General features: G+C 38.3%; 1 long non-coding RNA gene across 2 annotated transcripts in view; it reads right to left on the reverse strand.

The window, feature by feature from the left end:
- LOC128117839 (uncharacterized) overlaps positions 1 to 8067 on the reverse strand; it is a 78303-nt gene extending 70236 nt beyond the window's left edge. For both annotated transcript variants that reach the window (XR_008220928.1, XR_008220929.1), the window contains exon 1: positions 7230 to 8067. This is a non-coding gene — a long non-coding RNA (uncharacterized LOC128117839). The remainder of the gene's footprint in view (positions 1 to 7229) is intronic.
- Positions 8068 to 14506: the final 6439 nt, after the last annotated feature.

Here is a 14506-nt window from a genome sequence, read left to right on the forward strand (position 1 = left end):
TGGCTAGTTGCTTCTTTTCTCTTCTAAAGGGATTCCAGCGCTTTGAGACCTCAGGCCATTCTGAAACAGTACTTAGCCAAGGCGAGCTTCGAACACTACCCAGTAAGAAAAGATAAGAAATAACAGTGAGAGAGACAGGGACCGACCACGGCACAGTCGCAGGCTGTCAGAGCTCCGTGAGAAGGAACGGCGGCGGCATTGTGCGTGCATTTGTAGAAGTGACCCTCCTGCTATTGCAGTCTCAAAAGAAGCCCCCTCTGTTCACCTTCTCATTAAAACCCCTCTCCAGAAAAAAAAAAAAAAATTCTGAGACCACACAAAGCAAGACATTCATCACTAGGGCAACCCATGCCCGCAGTGGAAGCTGGCGGGTACAAAAGGCTCGCTTAAGGCTTTGTGGGGAAGCGGCTCTCTCTGCCTGCCTTGCTGCACTTGAGATTTAAACAGTAGACTTGGATGGAAATCAAGGTTTATATTGTGTTTGCTTGTTCTAGGTGTACTTAGGGAGAATGAAATCACCGTTTAATTTAATATTGCTTTGTAGAGTAGGCAACTTCCTTGGTGGCAACGGGGCACCAAGTTTTAATTTACCAATATACTACCATCAACCACAGCCCATCATCCCATTTATAACCACTAACTAAGGTTGCTAATTGTCTTCGAGATGGCTTAGATAGATACTAAATCTATAAGAACCATTCGGATGCATGTCTTCTCATTGCGGACCTACCTGCTCCCATCCTCCCCCCCCCCCCCCCCCCACTGCCTCTGCCAGTTCTTCTCCACCCCAAGACCACACACACACACCTCCGTGGATCAGTACAACTTGCCTACCAGTAAATCAAACATAAAGTGTGAAATGCCAGAGAGATCAGGCTACCGTGCAATTCACACAAACACAAATTTTCTGCAAGTCATTTTTGTCATGTGTATTTAAATATACATAAATGCTTGGAGCCAGAAAATTTTTAAAAAATTCTCCATTCAGCAGTGACAAGGGGCAGATGGTCTTCTAACAAAACCATTACAAATTAGTGTTCACCTGCGCAGCCTCAAATCCCCCTGGAATCCTGACAGACTTTTTTTTTTCTTTTCCTGATGGTTAAATTAAACCACTATGTTTGGCTACAATGCTAATATTGTACTCCAGCCTTATTTTAATTTTCTGTTAACATGGACTTTTCAGAGTAATATCATCCCTTGAGAAATCATACTTAGCATATTAGGATCTCAAGCAGAAATCCTCTGTGGACACCTGGGGCAGTTTGTTAGATATAGGAGTTGGAGTGTGAAATTAGACCTTTTTCCCTTTTTCATGTCTTCTGAAGTCAGGGTAACTTGGTTTTTATCTGTTTTATAACTAGTCTTTCTTTTTATCTAAAATCTATATAAAAAAAGTACCTAAACAAGAAATATTTCAAGGTTTAAAATGAATTTTTAAACTTGCTAATGTATAATTGTACAAATGTCACTAGACATGTTCACATACCTATATATTTTAATAACATTCAACTTCTATTACCCCCGTTTTCCCTCTGCACTGGGAACCTTCCTCTGTAGAATAGTTTCCACTCTACCCTCATGTCAAGAACAAACTTAACAGCTAGTGTGGTGGTGTGTACCCATAATCCCAAAATTTAGGAGGTGAAGGCAGAAGGATTGGGAATTCAAGGCCAGAATCAATGATATAGTGAGTTTAAGGCCTGCCTGAATGAGATGAGACCCTGCCTCAAAAAAAAGAAAAATAAATTCAAGAGGAATTTTGATGTATTTAGCTAACTCTTTCACAATTCCCAAGAGAACTGAGGGGTCAGGAAAACAATTATGGAGGTAAGACTGACGGCATAGTTTGGGTCTTGACTCACAAAGGCAAGAATTTTAAGGGATCAGTGACCACAGTGGTGCTGTTGAAAGGATCTGGGGTCCCTTAGGAAAAGAAGCCTTGCTTTAGTTAGTTTTATGTCACTGTTGCCAAAAATGTCCAACAGAAACAATCTCCCAGAGGAAAGATAGATCTGAGCTCACGGTTTCAGAGGGCTCAGTCCTGATGGTGAAGGGTGAGGTGCAGCTGAGTACTTCCCATCACCATGGGCCACAACGCCAAGAGAAGGGGACACCAGTGCTCTTCCTGTTTTCTCCTTTTTCCTTTTATTCTTTTCAGACCCCCAGCTCAGAAAAGATGACAGCCACACTGAGTGTGGGTCCTCTGGCTTCAGCAAATCCTCCCTGGACATGCCCACATCCATCCATCCATCCATCCATCCGGACATGCCTCACTATCATGCAGGGGTTTCCTCTAAATGAAAACATTCTGTCATGGAGGAAGACAGCTTATGAGATTCAGGAAGCTTAGGAAGTTATAAGGTTCACAAGGTTATAAAGAAACAAACATCTCTGGGGAAAAGGGACTGTCCCATGGAGGCTGCCTACAAGTGAAACACAGGTTTCCACAATTGCGGCTCTTGTGAGTCACCACTCAGGCTAGGGTATATTTTCCAGTGATGCAGTTACCTTTGAGTTATTCATACCCTAGTAAACTCATTGGTTCACTGAGACGGACATGGGTGGAATTACTGCTTTGCTCTGCTCTGGAGCCCTATGCGGGAGAACAGACATTTCTTCATGTCTCCTCAAGAAACATTACAAAACCCTTACCAAACTCTTGGATGACTTTAACTCCTGTCAGTGGGCAATGAAGAGTAGCTGTCAGAGGCCTTGGGTATGCAGTGAAGTTTTGAGATATGCTTTAAGAGGAAATGGTAGGTCTCTTCCTCATACTCCTTTAGTCATTTATATCCTGGCTAAGAAGTAAGCATGTGCTCTGTCATCTGTTCATATCACTCCCATCCAGTACACCTACCTGAGGTCCAAAAGAGTGAGTTTTCTAGCCTTGGACTGTGAGTCGAATAAATCTTCTCTGTTTATAATTTAATTATCTCAGGTACTCTATTAGAGTGATGCAAAGGTACCCAATACACTGATGAAAAACACTACTGACTTCTAATCCCCAACCAAGGGAGATCAAACTAAATACTACACTACTTCTGTTCTTATGATGTTCACTCGGGTGAGAACACATAGGACAGAGTATTTATCCATCTGGAAAGAGAAGTTAAACATCTCAGAATAGGAAATAAGTTGTAGATATCCACCTAAATAAGGGCAATTTAGGTCATCAATAATTTTCAACAGTCTTTGGTCTAAGGAAAACTGAAACAACATGTTAAATTCTAACAGATCAGCAAGTGGGGTAGTAAAGATAAAGATTTAGGGAAATGTTTTCAAGATGTTTAGTCATGAAAAGCATATAAGATGGATGTTAGAAAAAAATAACTTTAGAACTTGGGCATAACTGTTAAAAAAAAAAGAGAGAGTGTTTAAGCATGCCCAGTTTCAGCCATGCAGTGATGGCACATGCCTTTAATCCCAGCACTTGGGAGACAGAGGTAGGTGGATCACTGTGACTTCAAGGCCAGCCTGGGCTACAAAGTGAGTTCCAGGGCAGACTCCAAAACTACACAGAGAAACCATGTCTCGAAAAATTAAACAAACAAACAAAAAATTGTGCCCAGGTTCAAATGCCATCTAAACCCAAGGGTCCACTAAAAAGAGGGATGTTATGTGAGAAGGGTGGGGAAGAGGAGAGAGAATAAAATCCTTTGGAAAAATTAGAACAGTTTGTCTTAGATTGTAACAGTTACTGCTTTATCATTAAGACAGAAGAAAAACAGGAGAGGTGGATTCTGATGTTGAGGAATTTGGAGAAAAGAGCATGTGGTAAGGAAAAGAGTGGAGGTGAGGGGAAGAGAATGGAGAGGTTTGCTTATATTCCCTTGGGAAAAGTGAAGGCCGTGATGATGGTAGCCAGGAGCATCTTCCATGAGCACCAAGGGCTCTATGGACTGAAACTGAAGCCCACAAGTTACAGTGTATGAAATAAGCTGATTGAATAAGGACATACATATTTTTACTTTAGTGTAAAATATAACATGCATAGTGGAATAGATAGATAGATAGATAGCATATTTATAATACAACAAATATTTCTGAGGTCTCTGTACTTTACCTCATATCAAACAGTAAGGACTGCTTGAAGTTTTTACTGAATTTAGTCATTCAACATATATTATTATGTATACTAGGAGGAATTTAATTCTACAATATGTTAATATTTTGTCTAGTAGGAGTTCATTCATATTTACCCATTTTCTACTTATCTCTTTCTCTGCTTCCCATTCCTTCTTTCATTCAGGCTTCCCATCTGGGCTCAACTTCTCTTAGAATTTCCTCCAATGATGATGATATGCTAGTTAAGCGTACCTTATTTCCATTTGTCTTAAATGTATACATCATTTTGTGATTGTTTTAAAGGATTTTCTTCCACATATAGACAGTTGACAGTCTTCTGAACAGTCAACAATGTTCCCATGATCCCTTGTGCTCATTGCTTGGGTCAAGAAGTCAGTGATCCCCCTAAACTTGCTCCTTTGAAAGGGATCTGACAACGCCCTCTGGCAACATTGAAAGTTTTATTTTATTCACTAGTGCTCTGTAGTTATTGTAAAGCATCAAGAAACAGAATTTGTATCTGATCACTTACACTTAAATTAGAAGCCCAGCATGATGAAATGTACCACTCATGGATACACACCCAACAGAATCGAGGTCAGATTACAATAGATACACTATTCACGGCAGCCATCTGAATCAGCCCAGGTGCTCATCAGTGGGTGAATGGAATTAGAAAATGTGGCGTATGTTCACAATGGAGTATTTGGAGCACATTAAAAAGAACAAAATTCTATCTTTTTCAAGAAAAGAGGTGAAACCAGCAATCATGTTAAACAAAATAAAGCAGGCTCGGAGAGGTAAGTACTTTACGTTTTCCTTCCACATGTGGAAAGAAAGTAAAAAAGGGACTGTTAGAGGAAAGGAAAATGCCTGTAAAGGAAGGAATAAGTGTGGTTTCTATGGAGAGGAAATATGATCAAAATACCTTATCGACTGGATGAGGAGATCATAATTAAGTTCATTCATTTGCTATAAACAATGCACAACAGTTTTAAAAAGTTTCAAAAAACAGAGAGATTTAGATAGCTATTGAAACAATTTAGATAGCTTCTGAATCTTTTAATAGGGATATTTCTTTTCTTAAGGTTTCTTTTTCCAAGCTGGGCGGTGGTGGTGCATGATTTTAATCCCAGCACTCAGGAGGCAAAGACAGGCAGAGCTGAGTTCAAGGCCAGCCTGGTCTACAAAGAGAGTTCCAGAACAGCCAGGACTATTACACAGGGAAACCTTGTCTCAAAAAACCAAAAGAAAAAAAAAAGATTTTTCCATAAAATAATTTTTCTCATTTCCAGGCTATGGAACTGTTTTCCTACTTGTACTCACTTTATAGAGTAGATACTTTCCAGGAAAAATGATATGTAAATGATAAGCTTATAAATCAAATCCTACCTGTTTTTGTTTACTTCAATTTATTTTAATTAAAATAGAATTACTTATATTTCCCTTTTCTCCCTCCAGTCCCTCCCAGGGACCCTCCCTCAAACTCCTCTCATGCTCCTCTGCTCTCAAATTGATAGCTTCTTTTCCTTTGATTATTATTGTTACATATACATATGTATGCACAAACATAAATACAACCTGCTTACTCAGTTTTTGTTGGTGTGTGTATGATTTCAGGGCTGGCCACTTTGCATTGGATAAGTTATGAGGAGGCTCATCACTGGGAGAGGCTATTTCTCCCCATTCTCAGCATCGTTCATTACCTACAGTTCTTTGTCTATGGGTGAGACGCCCTGAAAATCTCCCCCTTCCATATTAGCATGCTCATTGGTATTGTGATTGCTCCTCTTGTCTATGCAGCCATTCCTAGGAGAGATGCTTTCCCAGCAGACTTCCTGGTATCCTGGTTCTTACTATCTTTAAGACCTCTCTTGGGCAATGTTCCCTGAGCCACAGATGCTGTGCTGTGAGGCAGATGCATCCACTGAGGCTGGGTTCTCCCTAGTTTTTGAGCTCTGTATTGCATTAAGTTATAATCCTCTGTGATTGTCTTCACAACATTCATTGTAAAGAGAAAAAAATTTTTTTTCAGAGTTGAGGACCAAACCCAGGGCCTTGTGCGCTGGGCAAACGCTCTACCACTGAGCTAAATCCCCAACCCCGAGAAAATTCTTTTACAAGGGATGATAGCCACAAGTCTGAGTGTATGTGCATAAGAGTTAGAACATAGTAAGTTATTATGTTGGTCTAGCAAAGTGATGGCAATAGAGTCTTTTCTAAGGCCCATGACGTCATTCAGCCCAGGAAGTTGACTAGGTTTCCATACCAGGCATCATTTCCCCCTAGTCGTGTATTCATATATATGTCATTGTTGTGGTTCATAGCCATTGATGCCGGTTAGGACAACAAATTGCTTCCCTCCCTTGGTAGCTTGTATAGTATTTTCTGGTACCATAGAAGTATGTTGTAGGATGGTAGTTTCAGGTTAGACTCAGCTCGAATCTGAGTTCCATGTCCTAAGCGTGTGGTGTCTTCAGCAACAGCCTTCCTTTCAACCTCTGAGGTCACCAAGCATTATATCAAGAGTACATACTGTTTTGGGAGTCACTTGGACTACCTTGATCAACCATATAAAAGAAGTATCTAGTACTCCGTATTGGGGGTTGTGTTGGTCTATGGTTCTTGTGGGGAGCACTATCAGCCCAAGTGGTATAACTTCATTTAAGACACACACACACACACACACACACACACACACACACACACACACACACACCACTTATGTGTATTACATACATGTCTTGGTAAGTATAAAATAACATAACTTCTTGACACTTTATGAAATAACCTTGATGTTATTTGTCCCTTTCCCCTCCTCCTTCTGTGTTCACTTGCCTCCATTCTCCTCATTTGTAACCCCTACACTGTTTTTTGACTTCCCATTTCATACCAACTGTATCCTGTAATTCCCTTCTCAGGCCCTCTCCTGCCTATGGCCCCATTATACTCTCCTAGTTTCTGTTGTTAGTTCATGTTTTATATTGGCATCTGAAGATTTGGAGCTAGAAATTAGAGATGAGAGAGAACATGTGGTTTTTGTTCTTTGGGGTCTGGGTTACCTCAATCAGTGTAATCTTTCCTCTGTCCATCCATTTACCTGCAAATTTCAAGATTTCATGTATCTCTATGCTGAGTAGTATTCCACAGTGTATACGTACCAGATTTTCATTATCCATTCATCTGCTGAACAGCATCATGCTGTTTCTGTTTCCTGGCTATTGTGAATAGGGCATCAATGAATAATGCTCAGCAAGTATCTGTGGAGTAGAATGGTGAGTTCTCTGGGCGTATGCCAATGAGTGCTATAGCTGGATCAAATAATAAATTTTTTGTTGATAGTTTATTGAGGATTCTCCATACTGATTTCCAGAGTGGCTGCACCAATTTGCATTCTTTCTAACAATGAATGAGAGTTTCTCTTTCTTCACCAAGTCTCCAGTAGTTGTTGTGAGCTATTTTGTTGATTTTATCCATTCTGGCTAGATTTTAATTTGCATTTCCCTAATTGCTATGGATGATGAACATTTTTTAAAAGTCTTTCTTAGTCACTTTTATTTCCTCTATTGAGAATTCTCTGTTGGATACATAGCCCATTTTTAACTTGGCCTTTTGTTGCCTTGACTCTATTTTTTGAGTTCTTTGTTCTGGATCATCAGTTTTCAACCTTCCTAATGCAATGACCCTTTTTTTAATAGAGTTCCTCATGTTGTGGTAACATCCAACCATAAAATTATTTTGTTGCTACTTCATAGCTGTACTTCTACTACTGTTACAAATCATAATGTAAATATCTGACATACAGGATATCTGGTATGTGACCGCTGTGGGGTCGTGACCCACAAGTTGAGAACCATTGTCCTGGGTACTATTCATCTTTCAGATGTACAGCTGGGAAAGATTCTCTTCCATTCTATGGGTGTCCTCTTCATTGGATCGATAGTTTCCTTAGCTGGACAGAAGCTTTTCAGTTTTATGAGGCCCCAGTTGTCAATCATTGGCCTTCATTCCTAGGGAAAAAAAGAGTCCTATTCAGAAAGTCCTTTCTTACACCTATATCAGGTACTGCCTATGATTTCCTCTGGCAGTTTTAGTGTTTCAGGATTCAAATTGAGGTTTGTGGTCTACTTGGATCTGATTTCTTTTTTTGTGGAGTAGTAGATGTAGTTCTAATTTCATTCTTCAAAAGTCATCTTTGACTGGTGAGATACTACTTTCATCCCCCATCCTTCTTTCTGCCCACTGCCATCCTGCAGCTACAGGTCTGGCTCCAGACCCATGTTTTGGGAACTATCTGCCACATGTTCATGTCAAATCACAAAAGCACACAGGACATAAATAAACACTTCACTTAACTCCAAGAATGATAATAGAAAATGCTTGGGTGCTACACAAAAAATAAAATAAAATAAAAATACATGTCTGAATGAAATGATGAAGGTAATTCAGGATTTTAAAACTGCATTGAATAAAAAAAGAAAAATACTGAAGAGAACACAATCTGAAATGGAGATGGAATTGAAAAACTCAATATGCAAATTAGAAACTCAGAGGAAAGCCTTACAAGTAGAATGAATCAAGCAGAAGATAGACTATCAGGACTAGAAGACAAAGTAGAGGATCTAGATGAAATAAGCCAAAGTCATGGAGAATTTTTAAGACCATAGAAAGGGAATATGCAGGGAATGTGAGATACCATCAAAAGACCAAATCTTCTAATTATAGGCATAGATGAGGGAGAATATTCCCAAGTCAATGGCATAGACCAGATCACTAACAAGATCATAGAAGAAAACTTCTCCAAACTTAGGAACAACATACCCATACAGATACAGGAAGCACACATAACCCCAACCAGAAAAGACTAAAAATAGAAACACCCTATGGTATATCATAGCTAAAACATTATACAGGACAAAGAAGAAATGTTGAAAACCACAAAAGAAAAAAAAACACAAGTTGCCCATAAAGGAAAACTCATTAGAGTAACACCTGACTCCTCAATGGAAACTCCAAAGACAGAAGAACCTGAAACAGAAAATTCCAAATTCTAGAAGACCACAATGTCTAATATAGACTATGAACCCAGAAAAATGAAAAACTATGTACAATAATTGAAAGTTTTTTTTAAATCTCATAATCAAAACAGCCTCTAAAAATTCATATCCTGCAAAAGAATAATAAACAAAATACAAGAAACTATACTTCCAATGAAGGGAGTAAAAAGCTCAATAATGAGACTCTGAATAAAAACAAACAAAACTATAATTTAATGGAATACAAAGCACAACTAAGGACACAAACCAGCTAAAAACATTAAAATAACTGTAACTTATACACACCTTTCAATACTCACTAATTGTGAGAGGCTAGCTCCCACTTTTTCCCAGGGTGCTCTTGAGGAGAGAGGGATAAGAAAGAAACAAAATGAAAGATGATAGTGTGGAGAAGATAGACAGAAACACAGAATAGCTCCAGGAGGACCTGGATCAGTATCCACCAGCCCCTTCTATCTCTTCAAAGGGGCTTTTTATAGGAATGCCAAGGAGCAGGGCAAAAGACCTTCCCCTAGCACAGCCAAGTGCAGACCTTTCCAAATACCTGGTACCCATGCATGTGATCAAGCCATCCCCTAATGCAGCCCTGCTGGGTAAAGTAAGCTCACAACTCACTAGGAAACTTCTGTGGGCTCCCACAACTAATAATGGTCTCAGCTCTTTAATCAAAACACACAGTCCAGGTTAATGGACTAGGAAATAAAAACCCATCTATTTATTGTCTATGAGAAGCTTATCTTGGCTTTAAAGACAGCACCACCTTAAAGTGAAGGATGGAAAGAAGTGCTTGAAGCAAGTGGGATCAAGAAGCTAGCAGGCATTGCCATCCTAGTACACGACAAAATAGTCTTCAAACTAAAACTAATTAGAGGAGACAAAGAAGGGCCCTTCATTTTAATCAAGGGGTCAATTAATCAGGGGAATATAACAATACTAAACACATATTCATCAAACTCTGGTGCCACCAACTTCATAAAAAGCATACTAATGGAATTAAAGACAAAGATTAACACAAGCTCAATAATAGTGATTTCAGTCCGCACTTTCTCCAACTTATTTGTCACCTGGACAGAAATAAACAGAGAAACTTCAGAATTAAATAACATCTTGTGTCAAATGGACCTAACAGATCTCTATACAACATTCTACCCAACGGCCAAGGAATATGCATTCTACTAAGCAGAATGTGGAAGCTTCTCTAAAATAGACCATATGCTAAGACACAAAATAAACATTAGCAAATATAGAATACTGAAATAATTCCATGTGTCCTATATAATCATCAAGCAATAAAACTTAAAATTGGCAGCAAACAAAATGCCAGTTAGTGTATAAACCTATAAAAAGTAAACAACTCTTCACTGAATGATGACTGAACCAAAGGAAAAAATCAAGAAAGAAACAAAAATATTCCTGGAACCAAATGAAAAGGAAAACACAATATAACACAACAAAACCTCTGAGACACATTAAAAGTAATTCGAAGAGAGAAGTTTATAGCACTAAGTGCCAACATGAAAAGATTAGAAAGAGCACAGATAAATGACTCAATGATGCTATTCAAAAATTTGGAAACAGAAGAACAAACCAAATCCGAACCCAGTTGATGGCAATAAATAATGAAGTCATAGCAGAAATTATAAACATTAAAAACAAGGAAATATAAAGAGTCAATGAATTTAAGAGCTGGTTCTTTGAGAAGACAAAATCAGAAGACCCTTGGCCCAACTAACACAAAAAAAGAGAGAGGACCCAAATTTACAGAATCAGAAATAAACAGGGAAACATCACAACAGACACCAAATAAATTCAGAATCACAACTTTCACTCCATTAAGTTGGAAAATGTAAAAGTAATAGATGAATTTCTTGAATAATCCAAAGAAGGAAACACTAGAAAATGGAAAGACAGCCCATGTTCATGGATTGGTAGAATTAATATTGTGAAAATGACCATCCTACCAAAACCAATTTACAAATTCAGTTCAATACCAATTAAAATTTCCACAACTTTCTTAAAGAAATAGGGAAAAAACTGAAATTATATATGAAAAAATAAAAGACCTTGTGTAGCCAGAGCAATATTGAACAAAAGGAAGACTACCAAAAGGATGTTATTCTAGATTTCAAGATCTATTGTAGAGCTATAGTAATAAAAATAATATGGTGCTGGCATGAAAAAAAAAACCAGACATGTAGACTAGTAGAATAAAATAGAAGACCCAAATATATATGTGTGTAATTACAGCCATCTAATATTTCACAAAGAAGCAAGAAACATATATTGAAGAAAAGACAGCATCTTCAACAAATGGTGCTGTGGAAATTGGATGTTTATATGGAAAAAATTTTTTTTTAATTTTTATTTTTATTTTGCAATACAATTCAGTTCTACATATCAGTCACGGATTCCCTTGTTCTCCCCCCTCCGGCTCTCCTCACCTTCCCCCCAGCCCACCCCCCATTCCCACCTCCTCCAGGGCAAAGCCTCCCCCACGGACTGAGATCAACCTGGTAGACTCAGTCCAGGCAGGTCCAGTCCCCTCCTCCCAGGCCGAGCCTGGAAAAAATTTTTAAACTATTATTTTCTTGAGACCGTCTCACAATATTGTTCTGGCTGGCCTGGAATTCACTATATAGACCAAACTGGCCTCTTATTAACATAGATCTACATGATTCTGACTCTCAAGTGCTGGAATTAATGGTATCCATCACTATGCCCAGCTCAAATCATCTTGCAAATGTACTATTGAAGTCAAATATTTATAGGAGACTACAGTGTATTTCAACCATTTTTTTTTCAAATACTGTCTTTACCTTCATTCTCTCTCCTCTCACTTTCATGCATGCCACCTTCTAGGTCCTCTAGGCTCTTCCTTTACACCTTTCAACTCTTTGCATCTCTGGGATTCATTCTTTGCTTTTTCTTTTCATCTTCATATTTTTTTGTTGCTGTTGCTTCGAGCCAGACTCACAGCCCATAAAACGCAGGCTGCCTTGAAATGGTGATCTTACAGCTTCTACCTCTGGACTGACAGAATTTACAGGCATGTGCCACCAGACCCACTTTCTCATCTGGACTTATACTCCCCTTCTTCTACTTTTGTGGGTAAACTGTTGTTTAGTTCAGACACTGTGTTTAATTTTGGTAACTCTATTTTTCATGTACAGACATTTTACTTTGCTCCTTTTTCCAGTTCTGTTAGACCAAGTTTTAAAGTCTCTTGTGTTCTCAAAGTAGAGTTAGCATAGATATTTATAATTAGTATCCAATGATTTCAGTGCATGAAAACTTCATAGACCTATTTCCCCTTATTCCTTTCATTTTCTCCCCAGGATTTTCTGTTCCCTGTATACTTGATTTTATATTTTTTTCTATACACTTTTCACTTTCTGTGAAATATATCTGAAAACTATCTTTCTTCAAAGAGAATCTGAGTTTATTTCTTTGGATGAAATCCACAGGCATTGTCAGTCTAGAACTACCTTACTTAAATCAAAGTTACTTGAGTTTTTCTAGTATGAGAACTTATTCCTCGGAAAGCGGAGCCTGTGGCCACAAGTTTCCCAAGAGCAATCATATTCCTTTCCTCCTTCTTCCTCCCTGTTCAGTTCTAAGGTAACCCTTCTAGCAGTTTCTTTCTAACTCTCCTTTTTCTTTGACAGTCAGCACTTTGCAATGGCTAGAAATGCAATCAGTCTCTTACTAGATTTTTCTGCTTGAGTTGACTCTGAGCCTTAAGTTAAGGTCCTTTACTCAGGGAGGCCACCAAAACCTGAGTTTAATTTTCTCACAATAAAGAATGCCTCTGGGAGAAGGAGCTTCAGGGCTTAGCGTACTTTGAGTTTTCACTTTTTCTTAAATTTGACCTGAAATTCCTTAAAATATTTGAAATTCTTTAATGTTCTAAGGAATATGTGTTATAATATATTCACTGTTTAGAAGTTTTCACCAGATGAAATTTACCCAAATAATCTAGTCAACCATTATCAAAGCAGAATCTATATTTCTTCAGAAACATTGATTAGCCCAGGTAGCAAAGTAAAGAAATGGACATTTTATTGAATCTAGGACTACAGTTTTGCCAAGTGGAGTTAACAGAAAGATTAGTCAAGTCGGTTACTATATTAGTGAAGCAGGGCTTGAAGCCTCAAATTATAAAATTTGAGAGAAATGTAGAGATCATAGAAACTGTGAGAAGTATTTGAAGCGTTGAAAGCACAGATAAATAGAGCAGGTGTCTCCACTAGGTTAAAGAGCTGATACATTATGAAAGGGTCAGGACAGAAACAGGAAGTCATGATTAAAAAGGGGAAATCCCTAGTTGTATGATTTTCAAGATGGTGACGTTTTTTTGAGACTACAGAAATAGGCCATTGTAGTAGAGTGGTTGAGTTTATTCTGAAAAACAAAAAGTGGAAAAAAAATGAGATTTTTGAAGTTAGTCAAAGCAAACCAGAGCCAAAAATGGAACCTAAAATCATGAGTCAAATGCAGAGTCTTCAGGGAGCAAACAAGAGTGGATATTCCACGTGTTGAGTTCAAGAAGAGCATGAGGGAAAAAGTTAAGCCAGGTGTCATTTGCCTCAGGAGAGTGAAACAATTTGCATGACAGGGAAAGAATGGTCCTCTGGTGTAACTTTCAGGAATAAGATGATGCAAATTTTATGTTGAATTCTGAGAAGTACAGAAGGAGGAGAATCGTGACAAGATGAACGTGAAGAACAGTCAAATGAAACCTCGCTATTCACAGAGTGATGCTTGGTCTCCATCATTCTCTGTGGCTCTCAGGAGGAACTGAAGACTTACCTTGCATTCTCTGAGATTTAAATAAAAGATATGAAAGTATTCTAGGAAAACTTAGACAATTTAACATCAAAGATTTTGCCTTACCAGGAAACTGTTAAATATTCTTCAACATTTATGGATCTCTGGCAAATGTGATATGGAAAAGGTAATTTAGAGCAATTTGCTTGTGGTACAGTATACTAGTATACTGAATATCCTGAATACCAACTAAATATGCTCAAAGAATTTCTACTGAAATACTCAAGGAACATGAGATCAGTACAGAAACAATACAAAACTCATAAGTAAGCAAGCATTTAGAGATCCCATGAGGATAAAACAAAAGAATCAGACCTACAATAGCTTTGAGTTCTAGAATTAACAGTATAGAACTTGAAGTAAGCATTCCTGATATGTTTAAAGAATCAAAAGACAGGCTGATAGATTGTTCAGTGGTTAAGAACACTTGGTGCTCTTTCAGAAAACCTCATACAGTTCCCAGCACCTATATGGTAGCTCACAACCATCTATAAATTCCAGGAAACCCAGAGACCTCTTTCTGACCTCTGCAAACACAGGAACAGGCACACACA

This window comes from Peromyscus californicus, unplaced genomic scaffold, assembly GCF_007827085.1.
Source record: "Peromyscus californicus insignis strain IS unplaced genomic scaffold, ASM782708v3 Scaffold_21__1_contigs__length_65335640, whole genome shotgun sequence".
Lineage (NCBI taxonomy): Eukaryota > Metazoa > Chordata > Mammalia > Rodentia > Cricetidae > Peromyscus > Peromyscus californicus.